General features: G+C 33.4%; 1 long non-coding RNA gene across 3 annotated transcripts in view; it reads left to right on the forward strand.

Moving 5' to 3' along the window:
• Nucleotides 1-792: 792 nt before the first annotated feature.
• The window catches only part of LOC106969595 (uncharacterized), a 56,352-nt gene continuing 42,105 nt past the window's right edge, over nucleotides 793-15,039 (forward strand). Inside the window, exons 1-2 of one of the 3 annotated variants that reach the window (XR_008296159.1) lie at nucleotides 793-1,302; nucleotides 10,831-10,922. This is a non-coding gene — a long non-coding RNA (uncharacterized LOC106969595). The remainder of the gene's footprint in view (nucleotides 1,303-10,830; nucleotides 10,923-15,039) is intronic. The other 2 variants (XR_008296156.1, XR_001429371.3) reach the window with 2 other exon arrangements.

Here is a 15,039-nt window from a genome sequence, read left to right on the forward strand (position 1 = left end):
GGCCAAAATTGGGGACACTGACAACACCAAATGCTGGTGAGGGATGCAGAGAAGTAGGAACACTCATGCATAGGTGGTGGGAATGCAAAATGGCACAGCCACTCGGGAAGATATTTGGCAGTTTCTCACAACATCAAACATATTCTTACCATAAGATCCAGACATCATGCTCCTTGGTATTTATCCAAAGAGGTTAAAAAAAATGTCTACAAAAAACCCTGCACATGGATGTTTATAACAGCTTTATCTGTAATTGTTAAAACTTGGAAGTAACCAAGGTATATTTTAGTAGGTGAATGGATACATAAATTGTGGAACATCCAGACAATGGGATATTATTCAGCATTAAAAAGAAATGAGCTATTATGCCCTGAAAAGACATGGAAGAAACGTAAATGCACATTACTAAGTGAGAGAAGTCAGTCTGTAAAGGCTGCTTGAGATAGATATGAATTCTTAGAAGCAAAAAGGAATGTTTTTGTTTCTTTGGTGTGTGTGTCTGTGTTTGAGAGAAAGGGGGGATGGGGTGGGTGAGGGAGAGGGAGAATCTTAAGCAGGCTCCATACCCAGCACCCAGCCTGATGTGGGGATCGATTTCATGACTATGAGATCATGACCTGAGCCAAAACCAAGAGTCAGAAGCTTCACTGACTGAGCCACCCAAGCACCCAAAAAAGGAGTGTTAGAAGGAGTGAACGGTACAGAGAATTAAATGCTGCTAAGGTTATTTTTAATGTCAACATTCAATAACTAATTATGGAATGGTAAATAACTTTATCTGGTTTTGAAACATTAAATGGTATTTCTGCCTTCTTAATTATTAAGCTGATGAAAATATTATATGTTGAATTAGGAGCTGATTTACCAAATACAGTTTTTTTAAACATTGAAGAGAAAGACGTGGTTTCTTTTAGAAAGTTTCTGTTTTAAAATACAGTCTGAAGATACATAAAGAAGGGAGAAGCACTGGCAGATGCTGAACATAATGGCCCTCGTCTCGTAACAGACAAGAAGTGTAAGCTCCCTTAACAGGCTGTTATTTGGGAACTAACCAACAGACACTGTGTGAGGCTCTTCTACAAGCTGAATATCTGAAGATGTTAAAACCTCCCTGTGGGATTGGCCTTCTTTTTTCTTAATTTTGAGATGGAAAAACACTGTTTTGAATTTCTTCTTCGCTCCAGTTGGCCAGCTTCGTTGAAAAAAGGAGCGATGTTTCCAGCCTCATGGATGATCCAAGGAAGTTATTCCTCAGCTATCAGGAAGAAGCTGGAGCCAGTGGAAATGTTACAACCCTGAAAGGTAACCCAGCCCTCCATGACAGAAATAACTCAGATGCAAAAGTACTCTTCTAAGACTGTTGGGCCAATTGGCATTGAGATTTAAAAATTCCACTAGGGAGAGATCTCAGCCCTGCTGATTTAATTACTAGGCTTTGCCTGACCTTATTTATTTAGATTTTTCTGTACTGAGTGTTGCTATGGAATCCTGCCTAAATTTATTTAGTAGTATTGAAAGAAAAAATTATGGCCCTATTTTGGTTAAAAATAACAAAAACAAAAATGGGATTTGTACAGCTAAGAAAAGATCTTATGTTAGAGAGATTTTTTTTTTTTTTTTTTTAATTCCCAGATGCTTGTCTGGTCATCCAAGCCAAATGAAGAGAATTGTTGGTAATTAAAAAGTAATTCACTGAAGTGAGTGCAGCTGTAGCAATGGCTTTCCTGCCAGACTCAATGTGATCTATAGAAGTAAATCCTAATTGTTTCAAGTGAAAAAATATTCTTCACTTATGAGGATAAATCTGAAATGTTTATTTCATTTATAAAAAATTTGGTGAATTTTTAGCAATGAAATTATAAAGAAGAAAGGAAAGTTTGCCAATTTGGCAAATATTAGCCTCACATATGTGTGCATCAGAATAATTATATACAAACTAAAATAAGCAAGTGAATATTGTACAGCCATTTTATTTCCTTTTTTATCCTTTGGGCTTAAAAGCCTTGAAAATAAGAGTCTGGAAAAGGGAGGGGAAAATGCATTTAAATTGTTTATTTGTTTTGACTTTTGAATATTGATAATACATTTAAACTTCATATTAAATATCACTAAAGTATGGATATTTTATTAACTTTCTTTGAGCATTTTCTTTGCCCAGTATTGTTTCTATGACCTTCAGATCTAAGTTTCTGCATGGTGAATACCTTCCATACCCACTGAAGGTATATGTTTCCTTTAGTTGTATTTCCCAGATTTGGGGTTGGGGGGGACTGTTGCTTAATCCTGTTAGCACTTTGAAAAATTTCCCCCCTGTTTTGGTAATTACCATAATTTTGAAACTACTTATTTCTCTTTCTGTCTTCTCTAAGAGAGTGCTATTATTTTGAAGGTAAGGGCAAAAACATTTTCACCCTTATTGTATATGCCCCACCTTCACACATCACTTTCAGTGCATAGCAGAGTCCTGGCACCCAGGAGAACATTGGTATAAGTAAACTGTGTGAAGAAAGAGTGGAGGAATGATAAATCTTATAGAAACTCTTATAATTTATTTTGATTTTATTAGATGTTTACTGAAACGTATCAGTACTATTTTTAATGCATAAGAAATATTAGTACATGGGTTATATTTATTAATGAAATGTTGATTACTTGAAATAGAGGTGGTTTACTGCTCTACTTTTATTAAACATATGCATTTTTTATTACACTTATATTCAAACTATATAATGGATTCATTGAGAAACTGCATTAACCACAATTTAAAGCAAAGTTGTTTGACTGTAAATATTCTAAGAACTGAAGGATAGAATTATTCTCTGTCAGAGTATATATGTATATACAAGAAAAACTTTATGGATCTCAATTGTAAAACACGACCTTCTGAACTGTTCATAAACTTTATGTTGGATCCATAATTTAAGTTATGAAATAAGTAAGACTTCTGTATTTAAAATACAAAATATTTAAAAGTAGAATTCAAAGATTTAATAGCTATTATTGCTTTAGAGGTTTAAAAAGAACATAACATAAAACTGTATATGGAAATAGTAATAAGTTATTCCAAGCATGAAGGGGTTAAAAAGAAGCACATGGATAATCTTAAATTAAAAATTAAAGCATATTTATTCATACAGTAAATATATTCTGAGACACTCTATGTAACTATTACTGAGAATTAAAAATTATTTAGCATTTGCTTTCACAGTTACTTTCTAGTGTGGGTGAGGCAAGAGACAATAAACATGAATGAATGAATGAATGAATGAATGAATGAATGAATGAATTTTGATAGCGATATGTGAAATGAAGAGAAGTAAAGAGAAAAATGACAACTGGAGGTCAACCGATAAAGGTCCATGTCAGCAGAGACTTGAAGTATGGGAATGAATTATCTGGATAGCCAGGGAAGAGGTTTTTGGGGCAGAGGGAACAGTATGGTAAAAGGCTCTGTGGCAGAACTATCCCTTGATTGTTTCATAAACACAGGGTAATTTGTGTGTCTGAAATGAAATGAGTGAGACAGAGACAGGTGTAATATCAGATTGGAGAAGTGGCCCAGAATGACATGAAGCAGTGCAATGTAGCTTATGAAATGACATCTTTCATTTTGCGTAAATTGTGAAGCCACTAGATGGTTTGGAGTCAAGGAACATGTCTAATTGTCTTGAAAGGAACATTATTATTGTTTTGTTAAGAATAAACAATAGAAGGCCAAGGATAGAAGCAGTGAGACTGGTTGGAAGCTCTTGTGACTAGAATTCTATATTTAGCCGGAACGCCCTAGCGTGACAATACCTTCTATTTATGACAATTGTCTTTTAAGATTTGTAAAACCTATACTGCATAACAACTGTGATTTATTTGAATTTATCTTTAATATTTTGTCATAAAATGACTTTTACTTTTTCTTCGGCTTTTGGTACTATTTTTGAACTTGTACCATTTCTTTATCTGATTAACATGATTAATACAAAGACATGTAGCTTTATCTTAATATTCATGTACCTTGTGACATGTTGTTTACATAAACCATAACAATCCTGTGAGGCAAGAGTTATCATGCCCTACTTAACAATGAAAAGTAAAGCACCTAGAGGTTAATCAACATGCCTAGTTTTCTGCTATTAAATGGCAGATCTGACATTGAGATACAGGTGTCTTTGCTACCATGGACTGCTATTTTTCCCCTGAACCAATTGGAAGTTCCTAGTCATTATGGCTTACTGATTATAACCGAATTCAAGTGAAAGACTTATAGTGATTCTGTAATGCAAAAACATTTCCCAATTAGAAAGATTTAATAATCCAAAAGTTATGTCTTTGGCTCAAAATACATATACTGAAAATTCATATCTATACTGCTCAATTGTTTTCTAGCATAATGATATCTATAAAACACCTGCAAAGAAATTAGAAATAATCTGTCTACTTCACAACTTTCAGACTGTTATGTTGGATAAAATATTTGCTCAAATTATTTATTTTTAAAATATTGACAAGTTGGCAGCACATTTCATATACAAACTCTTCCCAGAACAAAGTGTTGCTTATTACTTATGTTTTCTCAGTTAGCCTACCCGTTATACTCTATACATAACCCATTATAGACTATACATAAGAAATAACCTACTTTCAAATCTGTACATTGTCTCAATCTTTTTTCTATATAATAGGAAATATGTGATTCTTGCTACTAAAAATCATTCTTGAGATAGTGCATTCTTTCCTTTAGTGTAACAATAAACATATCCAGTTTTTGGCATTTAATGGGAAAGAAATTTAAGACTAACAAAGTACTTGCAAGCACAGTTGATTTCTGTGAAGAATAAATAGTGTGTAAAGCCTTGTAAACCCACAAAAATAAAGAAATACTAGTAATTTATCCAACTATTTTCATATTGCTAATACACTTGAATGGGTCAATACACTTGAATGACCAAAAATGTATTTTTCAATTTATTTGTTGCAAAGTGTTGCTGGATGTCTAATTGAATTAACCACTATTTTTCAAGGAATTAATAAGTGAGATATAAAAAAACATGCAATTACAAATATTATATCTTTTTAATATTAACATAGTAAGCTAAAATTAATATGCATTTTAAAAGTATAGAAAGTATGAATTGACTGAGAAGTAGTCAAACGAGAGAAGTGGTCTTGTGGGGGAAATTCAAAATATATCTCTTCTAAAAAATCAGTAACTGCTGTTGATATTTACCTTAGAATATTCCTTTAGCTTTTCATTTTATTTGGTAACTTTAAAAAAATTGTACATTCTCTGGCTGTATGAAATGTAAAAATAATTTTTGAGAACTGTTAAAACATTTTTTTAGATGCCTCTCTATATTTCTGAGGATTTATTCAAAATATATATTGAAACACACCTTCCTAAGAAATCAACAGATTCATGGTAAAATATTTAAAATATCTATTTTCTCCTAGAAAAGAAAATAAACCTTTCACTGACTAACTGCAATTAAATTAGTTATTTTTAATGAAACCTTCCCAAACTTTAAGATATATTTGATAAATGAAATGCATATTGATAGTCAAACTTATAGTCAAAGTTTTCAATTGTTCCTTTTTAGTGTCCGTGGCATGATCTGGAATAGGCATGTCCCAAACAAGGGGAACAAGTAAAAATCCTGGCTGGACTTTGACTAGTTTATGTGCAGCCCATTGAGAGAGGAATAGAGAAGTAGGACATGAGGTCAGGGACACTACAAGATACTAGAGTTCTTATGTTCTACATAAAGACACTGGAATATATTTGGATGAAAATAGGAAGCATCAAAAGTCTTGAGCAGAGCAGTGAGGATCTGAATTGCATTTCAATGAGTACATTTAATTATTCATTGAAAAAAAAAAGTCAGACATTCCAGATTAGTAAGGGACTTATTCCTTTAAAGAATGACATTGAAAAGCTAAAAAAATTCTTACATTTCACTGACATTCATAATTCTGGAGGTAAATTCAATCCTTAAAATGTTTTTCAGCACCTGACTTGGTAAGTGAAAATTAATCATATGTCACCAAATTCTTCCCCATTAGCCCCAATGCCAACTCTACCTTCATTGCAACAAATCAGATAAAATAAGAAAACAAACAAAAAGAAAGTCTGAGAAAATCTGTTTGCTAGGTTTTTGTGTTTTGTTTTGTTTGGTTTGGTTTTACAGGGACTTAGGGATAGAAATTAATTTAAAGCTGAAGGGAACAGGTTAAGTATATTCTCTAAGTTTTATATTCTGCTGCTTGATGAACCTAGCAACTTGATAAAGGTGAGGACTTCACACTGGGTCAACATATATTTTAATACATAAAATATTTTATATGGGTGCCTAGGTGGTTCAGTCGGTGAAGCTTCTGAATATTGATCTCAGCTCAAGCTCCTAATCTCATGATTCATGAGATCAAGCTCTATGTCAGGCTCTGTGTTGACAGTGCAGAGCCTGCTTGGGATTGTCTGTCTACCTCTCTCTCTCTGCCCGTGCCGTGCTCGTGCTCTATCTCTCTCAAAATAAATAAATAAATTTGAAACAAAAGAAAACAAAGTAAAATAATTTATAATTATGAGTAGGGACATTTTACCTTTCTAGATGTTTGTAGATATTGTATCTGCTTGTGGATAGGTAAGGATGGATTGTGAAAGAAAGGTTGGGACACTCAAACTTAGAACCGTATTGCTTATAATTATGAAAAACATTTACAGTAGTAAACCTCTAATCCAACTTACATTTAACTGTATTTATGCCTTACTCCTTAGCTATCTAAAATCCTTAAGTTTCTGGGTATTTTTTTCCTTACACAAAGATATTTCTCTATGTCTAGGTTATTTCTTTCACAAACTTGAACTCAGTGCTTTCAAGTTGCACATCAAATGATTCTTCTAAATAAAGACAATATGTTTCCAAAATGCACCAGCTGATAAAATAATTTTCATCCCATTACATGTATAAGTCAGGAAGGACACGACTACAATATTTAATGGAATTATAGATAATTTTAAAGTCTTCTCACATAGTCTGAAATATTGTACTGTTAGAAAAAGTGATTAAAAATACTGCATTTATAAAGTAGATGCACAGAAGCATAGTTCTTCTGTCCTAATTTATCACTGTTAGTGGGAAAATGTGGAATCACAGAACCAGATATTTTAAAGGAAATTTCAGCAAACGTATGGTACATGTATCATAAAAAATCTTTACATGTTTAAAGAGAATGGTAAAATACACATTGGGAATTTCACATCTGTGGTTTTCAAAAGACATTCACATAAATTATAATATTCATTTTGCACTAACATAATATGAAAGGGAAAGCACCTATTATTATCCACTTACTATAAAGCAATGAATTAATATCTAAATACAAGCTTATCTGTCAAGGAACTGAATGAGACAAGAATAAATTCCTTGTCTATGCTGTCTTCAGTTAGGTCCTCATTGTAACTTCGAATTGCTAAGGGAACATGAAAATGACATTTCAAGGTAAAATTAAATTTGTATTTTTGTTTCTATTATTGATTGAATTATTTATTTCCTTGAATATTAAATGTATTTTTTATGTATTCTCCATATTTAAGTTCTGAGCAAAATTAAATATGCAATATTACTTACTAGTAATATGGTTAAGATGACAAGATGTGATGTCAGTGAATACCAGAGGTCTTTTATGTACATTTGTCCTTACCCTTGCGAACAGATTCTGGAAGACTCTAAGCTTTGGTGCAGCTTTTAAATGCAATTTGAACATAGTTCCATTTAATAAACAAACAGATGCAAAATTAAAAATCTAGTTTTCTCCTGAACAAAGCACAAATGGAGATGGAGAGATGTCAATATTTTTTTTCCCAAAGAAAAAGAAATGTTCAAAACAAGGACTCCATCTCAGCAGTTTTGACATGTTAATGGGTTTCCCTTCAACCTCTCACTATTTATCACAGGCTATTCAACAGCTCATTAACCTGTTACTAGGCTTTTACATTGTGTGACTCAAGAATCAAAGTTTTATGAATATTTTTGGTCAATTACTTTCAACTGTGCTACCCCTAAAATGGTGTTTGCTTTCCAAATATACAAAATATCAAGTTTTTAAATCTTTTGGATTCTGTAGTAAAAGCAGAATATTTATTGAAAAATAAATTAAAAACTTATCTATTTCATTCATTCATTCATTCAATAAATATTGAGATTCTATATGTGATGAATATTATGTAAAGTATTTAAATACATTGGTGAACTAGGCAGGCTTTTCATATTCTCATACTATTTATGGTCTAGTCAATAGAATTGACTGCATATTTACTCTATGCTGGGCAGGTTACTAACAGCGTCTATGAAAAGGGGACCAACAGATCTTGAACACCTCTGAAGCTCAAGAAATGAGATTACTGTTAAACACAACCAATGTATTGGAGGCAATTGAATTCGGGGGTATAATGAGGCCACTTGGAATAATAAAGTGAATTTTAAGGAGTTATGCAAATGTTAGATGCATTTTTCCTAATGTGTATGTCTGTGTAATTTTGTAAATGGGAATATGGCAAATTTTTAGAAATTGTATTCAGTTTCAATTATGTTGTATTAGTAAGACCTTTTAAATTTTACTTAATTTTTAAATGCTATGTCTTCAACAAGTGTTGGAATATGACTGATGATTAGTGAGGCAAAGAAGACAAAGTCTATTAAGGGAAGTATGGATTATTCTATTATACGTGGATTTTACACTGCTTGGGGAGAAAAAAACGTCGATTTCCTATTTTCTAAATATCTAGTAGTCTCAAACCTGCTCAGAAGCAGAGTTTCTCAATGCTAGGACTGATGACATTTTGGTCTGGATAACTATTGTGAGGGTCTGTCTGTTCATACATTATAGGAATGGTTAGTAGCATCTCTGGCCCCTGCCCAATAGATTCCAATAGCTTCCCCAGCTCCTCTCTCCCAGTTTGTTGACAACTAAAAATGTCTCCTGACCCTGTTAAATGAATCCTATAGAGGCTGCAAATTGCTTTGGCTGATAACCATTGCTTTAGGAAAACTGTCTCAACAAAACGTTGTTTTGATAAGTTATTTTGACCTATTTTATCTTTGGCTTTCAAAGCCTAAATAACATTTGCATCAGTGTTTTAAAAGGTAAGTTCAATGTGTATAAACTCATTGTAGATTGTAAAATGTATTATTTTATTCTTATGAATTGGGTATTTTGAATTATATTAAATATAAAATTTTAAAAAACCCTTTTCTTTAGCTTTCTTAAATGGGTAAAATTGATAAACTCTACATAAGAAACATACAACTGCCTCATCTACACAATAAAGATACTGCTTTTAAAGTAAATAGTCATGGAAGAGCATTTTATAGTTAATATTGTTTTAAATAAAACTGAAATATTTTGCAGGCATCAAAACTTACTTGAAATACATTAATCTGTGCTTATAATTTGAGTATCGTCTTATGTAGGTATTTCTATATTGATAAAAGTTACTATTAAGGGCTTGTGCATATCTCCAAAAAGCCTATCAAATGCATTTCCATATTTTCCCCTTCCATACCTTTTATGTTTATGTTTGTCATGCTTTGCAAATGTAGGGGCACCTGGGTGGCTCGGTCAGTTGGGCAGCTGACTACAGTTCAGGTCATGATCTTGTGGTCTGTGAGTTCGAGCCCCGCGTCAGGCTCTGTGCTGAGAGCTCAGAGCCTGGAGCCGGCTTCCTACTCTGTGTCTCCCTCTCTCTATGCCCCTTCCCTACTCACGCTTTCTCTTTCTCTCTCTCAAAAATAATAAACCATGAAAAAATTTTAAAAAATGTAACTTGGAGGAGTGTTGGTATTTTTGGAGCTTATAGAGTTGGAGAAGAATAACTAGTTACAATGTTATAATTCATTGCAGTTGCTTTATAGCATTATATCTAATAATCGGCTATTTTGTTTATATCTGAGAAATTATCTCCTAATCAATATTTTCATATGCAATATTCATGGGTATAGTCTTACAAATGCATGCATTTTTAAAACAAAAGAAGTAAAGCTAATGAAGACAATTTTATAATATCTTTAGGCTTTTTCTCATTATCTCTCAATATGTCATTAATTATTTTCATTTCATTTACTTAATTATCCCTCATCCCATATTGCTCAACCATTCAGATTTTCAATCTTAATTTATTTGGAAACTAAGCCATGATTTTAAGTTATTACTTTGGAAAGCAACTAATAAAATTTTATATTTGGAGTGAATTTACCTTCTTTTAATAAGTTGTTTATTTATTCCTCCTCACTGTTGACCGTCTTTTCTAAGCTATCTCTGGTTTCTTTATACTTAACAGGTACTAAACATGATATTACATGGACAGTCTTACCAATCTTTTGGAATTTATGTATTTATTTCTTATTGCTAGAAAACATATATTATGACAATAGCTATTTCCTGTACTACTTACTATGTTTTGTTTCTCCTCTTAACTTGTAACACTCACTAAGCTTCTTAGCAGTAACCTGGGTAGACCACAAACTTACCAGTGGTGGGGAGTTTCTCTGATGGGCATGAAATCTGTAATGATAACTACTTGTATTTGAGGCATGTCTAAATCCATTTAGGCTAGAAATAAATACTGCTACCTTATAGCTATCTGTGGTTACTTGAGACTAGCAAAAATAGGAATGCCAACGCATTTGAAAATTTCTTTTTAGCTTTGTCCTCCTTTAAGGCACTTAACAACAAATTTTAGTGATATTTTGTTAATACCTCCTTTTTATTATTACCTTACTATTACTTTCCCAAAATTTTGTACCAGTTTTTCTAATCATCTCAATATCTCTTTCTAAACAGGGGAATAATGGAACAGGACTGAAGCTTTTAGGATTATAGCACTACCTCCCATACAACTGAAAGGAAATGGGTAACTATGTGTGGAAACAGAGGTGAGTCTTCAGAAGGTGCACATTCTGGAGAGAGAGAGTGGGTTGGAATGACTTAGCCCTTGGAATCTTGATGGTAAAAAGTAGAAGGAAACAAGGGGGCAGATTTCAAATGTCATAAATAAACATCTTCAAGCAGAAGAAACAGTACCCATAACTCCAATATAAATAGAAGTTTCATCTAGTAAAGACACTGTAATATAAAACAAAAAAAATCTAGTAAGTAAAAAAACCCTATGAGAACCATGTGTTAATGGAAGTACAGAATCCTGAAATTCCATTGCTTACTTATCATGTAGGCAAAAATACTAAAACATGTCAAAACTTTCGCTTAGTGAGTTTGTAAGGAATCCTTAGTGAGTTTGTAGTAGGAATAAGTATACATCTTTTGATTGAATGAATTTTAATATTCATTGGGTACCTCTTGATCTGCTTATCAGAAAGCAGTTGAGAAAATGGGATATAATATCAAGAAAAATAGACGTGGGACCTGTTTTCACAGGGCTCAATTGTTGGCTGGCATCAAAAAGTTAAAGAGGTTGGATTTGACATCCTGTATCAGAAATTTAAGGTCATGAAAAAATTGTTCATCATGATTATGGCCATATAGCATATTAACAGTCAATCACAGCAATTCCATGTTGTGGACAGAGGAAAAACATGGAAATGATTGCCTGCCTCTCCTTTTTTTTTTTTTTTTTTTTTTTTTTTTGCATTTCTGACCCCAAAAGCTTGAACAGTACCTCTTAGGATAGATACATTACTTTAAAATGAATAGAATACCAGTAAGTCCTTTTGACCAGATGACTGCTCTGGGAATCTGCTAATACTTACACCCTGTTTATGTCAAAATATTCATATGGGGTTTAAGGCATCGGTGCAATATGAAGGAACTGGTATATGATAAATGCTACAGTCGTACTTCATGACCAGGACTTAGTCCTGTTGTAGCTTGCTTTCCTCTCCTGCTATCTGAGTCCTATCTACTCCCAGTATCTATACTCAAATGTTGCTGTATTCAACATAGTTACTCATCGTCACCAATACTTATCCATTACAGTGCTTTACTGTGTCTCTACATTTAAAGGTTACTAACCCCAGGAATTAAAATATTTTTTTAACGTTTTATTTATTTTTGAGACAGGGAGAGACAGATCATGAACAGGGGAGGGTCAGAGAGAGGGAGACACAGAATCTGAAACAAGCTCCAGGCTCTGAGCTGTCAGCACAGAGCCCGACGGGGGGCTTGAACTCACGGACTGCGAGATCATGATCTGAGCCCAAGTCGGCCACTTAACCGGCTGAGCCACCCAGGCGCCCCGGAATTAAAATATTTTTAAAAGCGTGTCCTTTATAATCTGTAGATCATTATTTTTGCAGTTCTACTAAAAAACTTTTAGCATATAAATATCAAAAATTTCACGTCTTTTCATAATACATGGTGAGATAATCACCAACAAATAATTAGAAATATCCTTGTAAAATTAAACTCAAACTAACCAAGCTATAGTTATAAGTAATAAGATGCAACATTTCTTTCTATTGAACCTTTCCTTTTATCTAGGGCAAGTTAACAAAGTATTGGTGAGCTATCACTTAGAATTGCTGCTATTTTATTTTATTCTCATCTGTAAAAATCAGTTGTAAAATATAGTTCCAACCATAGGAAGAGAAGTGGAATAAAGGTACTTTGGTCTACAGCACTTGAAAAAATGTATAACTAATTCCAAATCTCTATTAATCTGGTTTGACAGAGAAATATCATTTCAGTTATCAGCATTTTGTCATATTACCTTTTCAGATTCTTATAGAAGTCCTAGGTTTTCTTTTTGTTTGTTTTTGTTTTTAATCTGCCAAAATTCTAAGAAGTCCTTCATTTCTCTCCTCCCCTGGGTTACTGACTGCTGCCTTGAAAGTCAATGGTGACTTTTCAGCTTCTGTGCTCTTCCTGAAAGAATGGAAATTGGCCCAGTATCCAGCCTCCCTAGGCAATCAGAAGGTTTATTCCTTCCTAAGATAAACCATTTACTCAGGGGAAAAGGCCAACATGATAGATGGCCAAAAATCTGGTGAAAATATGTAATAAAAATCAAATGGCTGAAAGACAATTTACCAAGTAGCCAGGTCATTAAATTGAAAAACTTACCTATTTAGCAAATATGATGTTTTCTAAGGATTTGAAAAATTCACAAGTTCTATAAGAACGTTATAGGGATGCCTGGGTAGCTCAGTAGGTTAAGCATCTGACTCCTGGTTTTGGCTCAGGTCATGATCTCAGTTTCGTGAGTTAGAGCCATACGTCAGTCTCTGTGCTGACAGTGCAGAGCCTTCTTGGGATTCTCTGTCTCTCTTTCTCTGCCCCTTTCCCGCATGTGCCCTCTCTCGCTCAAAAATAAATAAACATTCAAAAAAACATTATGGCTTTCACAGCATTTGAGTCTCCCTCATCAATTATAACTAGCAGTTCACGGTTACAGTTTAATTTTCATTTTAAATTGTTTTCTCTTTGCCTACTGTAGTCCTGTCCTACCACTTCCTCTATGAGTAAAGTACAGGATACCCTGGGTTCTTGCAGGGTTCGGGCTTATGACATTCGGGAATGCGTTTTCTTGTGAGTTTTGACTTACAAGCGTTTACAAAGGGTGGATGTCAATACATTTGTAAATCATGAAATTTTCTTAATTTCAACACACTTTTGATCCTAATCCAGAAATAGAACTTGACCTTATCAAATGTATAGCTGGTGTATATTGAAAAGAAATGAGATGTTCAGTGTCTGAAATATGAATGCATACACATTGGCATTCAAAACCAAAGCTAATTGGCTGAATCAATGGTCTGAGATCTAAACACACACACACACATATTAAAATTAAAACTGAACCAAAACTTCAAAAATATTCAAAGATGTTGAAAACAACCCATGCACTAAAATTTGCTAAAAATTTTGCAAATATTTAATAGGAACATGTTTTGTGATAACATGTAACTTGACAAGCATAATGAGTTGTTTTGAGTTAATTTATTAACAGTGAAATGGCTTCCAAAATATAAGGCACTTCTCCAGTGGAATACTTAGCAAAGTCTCATGAATAAGCCGGAGCTTTCACATACATACAAAAATGAGACTTGTTTGAGGTAGCTTCCCCTACCTATCTTGTAAAACCTTCTTAGGCAAAGATATGCAAAAGGCCAGATTCTTCCTTTGGAATGGAAGATAAGAGGAAAATGTTTTTAAAAAGTGGAAAACAAAAACAAGCTGCAATTTTAATGCATCATTTTGAGACATCAGAATATAAAGAAAATACAACAATGTACTTGTAACAAGTTATACAAACCATAAATGAAAACAATAAGCCCATCACATGATTGATCCTATGCCCTGTACCTGCACTATAAAATTATTTGAAATGTTTTGGGGATAAAGAAATTGGTGCGTTAGAGATCGTATCAGCTCATTACCTGATCTATAAAAGTAAATCTGTAGAAGAGTTAAAGCGTATTTATACCTTCTCGGTGTTTAATTGTTACTGAAGTATATGTTTCATATTTTTAGTAAAATATTATATATCCTTTCCTTGCCAAAGATCAAAAAGGAAAGGGTTCAGGAAAATGACATTTGAGAGTATGATAAAAGACCCAATCAAACATGTGTTTTACAGTAAGCACGTGACTTGCTTCTTCCACTGTTTAAACCATTTAAGGAAGAGGGTGAACTTACTGCTTTTGTATTCTTCAATCAGGTTTATTAGAGAATATTGAAAGACATTTCTTGCTTTTCTCTGATTACAACACACTTTTAACCCAAATCCAATAAATCACTCATTTATTTGCAATTGTAATTTAAGCACAGTTTAAACACCATCAATAAGGTTACTATGTAGCCTTGCAGCGTACAGGACAAGAATGCAAATTTGCTGCTCAATTTCATTGCTAATGGATTTTTTTTCTTAGAGTTCTTTCTTCATGCTTTTGTTATGCATTTTCTAAATCACCCACCGCTAAAGTTGTTAGGGAAGTGGTCCCTGGTTACATGGAAGTGATCTTACTTCCGCCCATGCCTGCTTTGCCTGCAGCTTGATGCCTCAGACTTCATTGTGCATTCCGTGCTGGCGCCTCA

This window comes from Acinonyx jubatus, chromosome A1, assembly GCF_027475565.1.
Source record: "Acinonyx jubatus isolate Ajub_Pintada_27869175 chromosome A1, VMU_Ajub_asm_v1.0, whole genome shotgun sequence".
NCBI lineage: Eukaryota > Metazoa > Chordata > Mammalia > Carnivora > Felidae > Acinonyx > Acinonyx jubatus.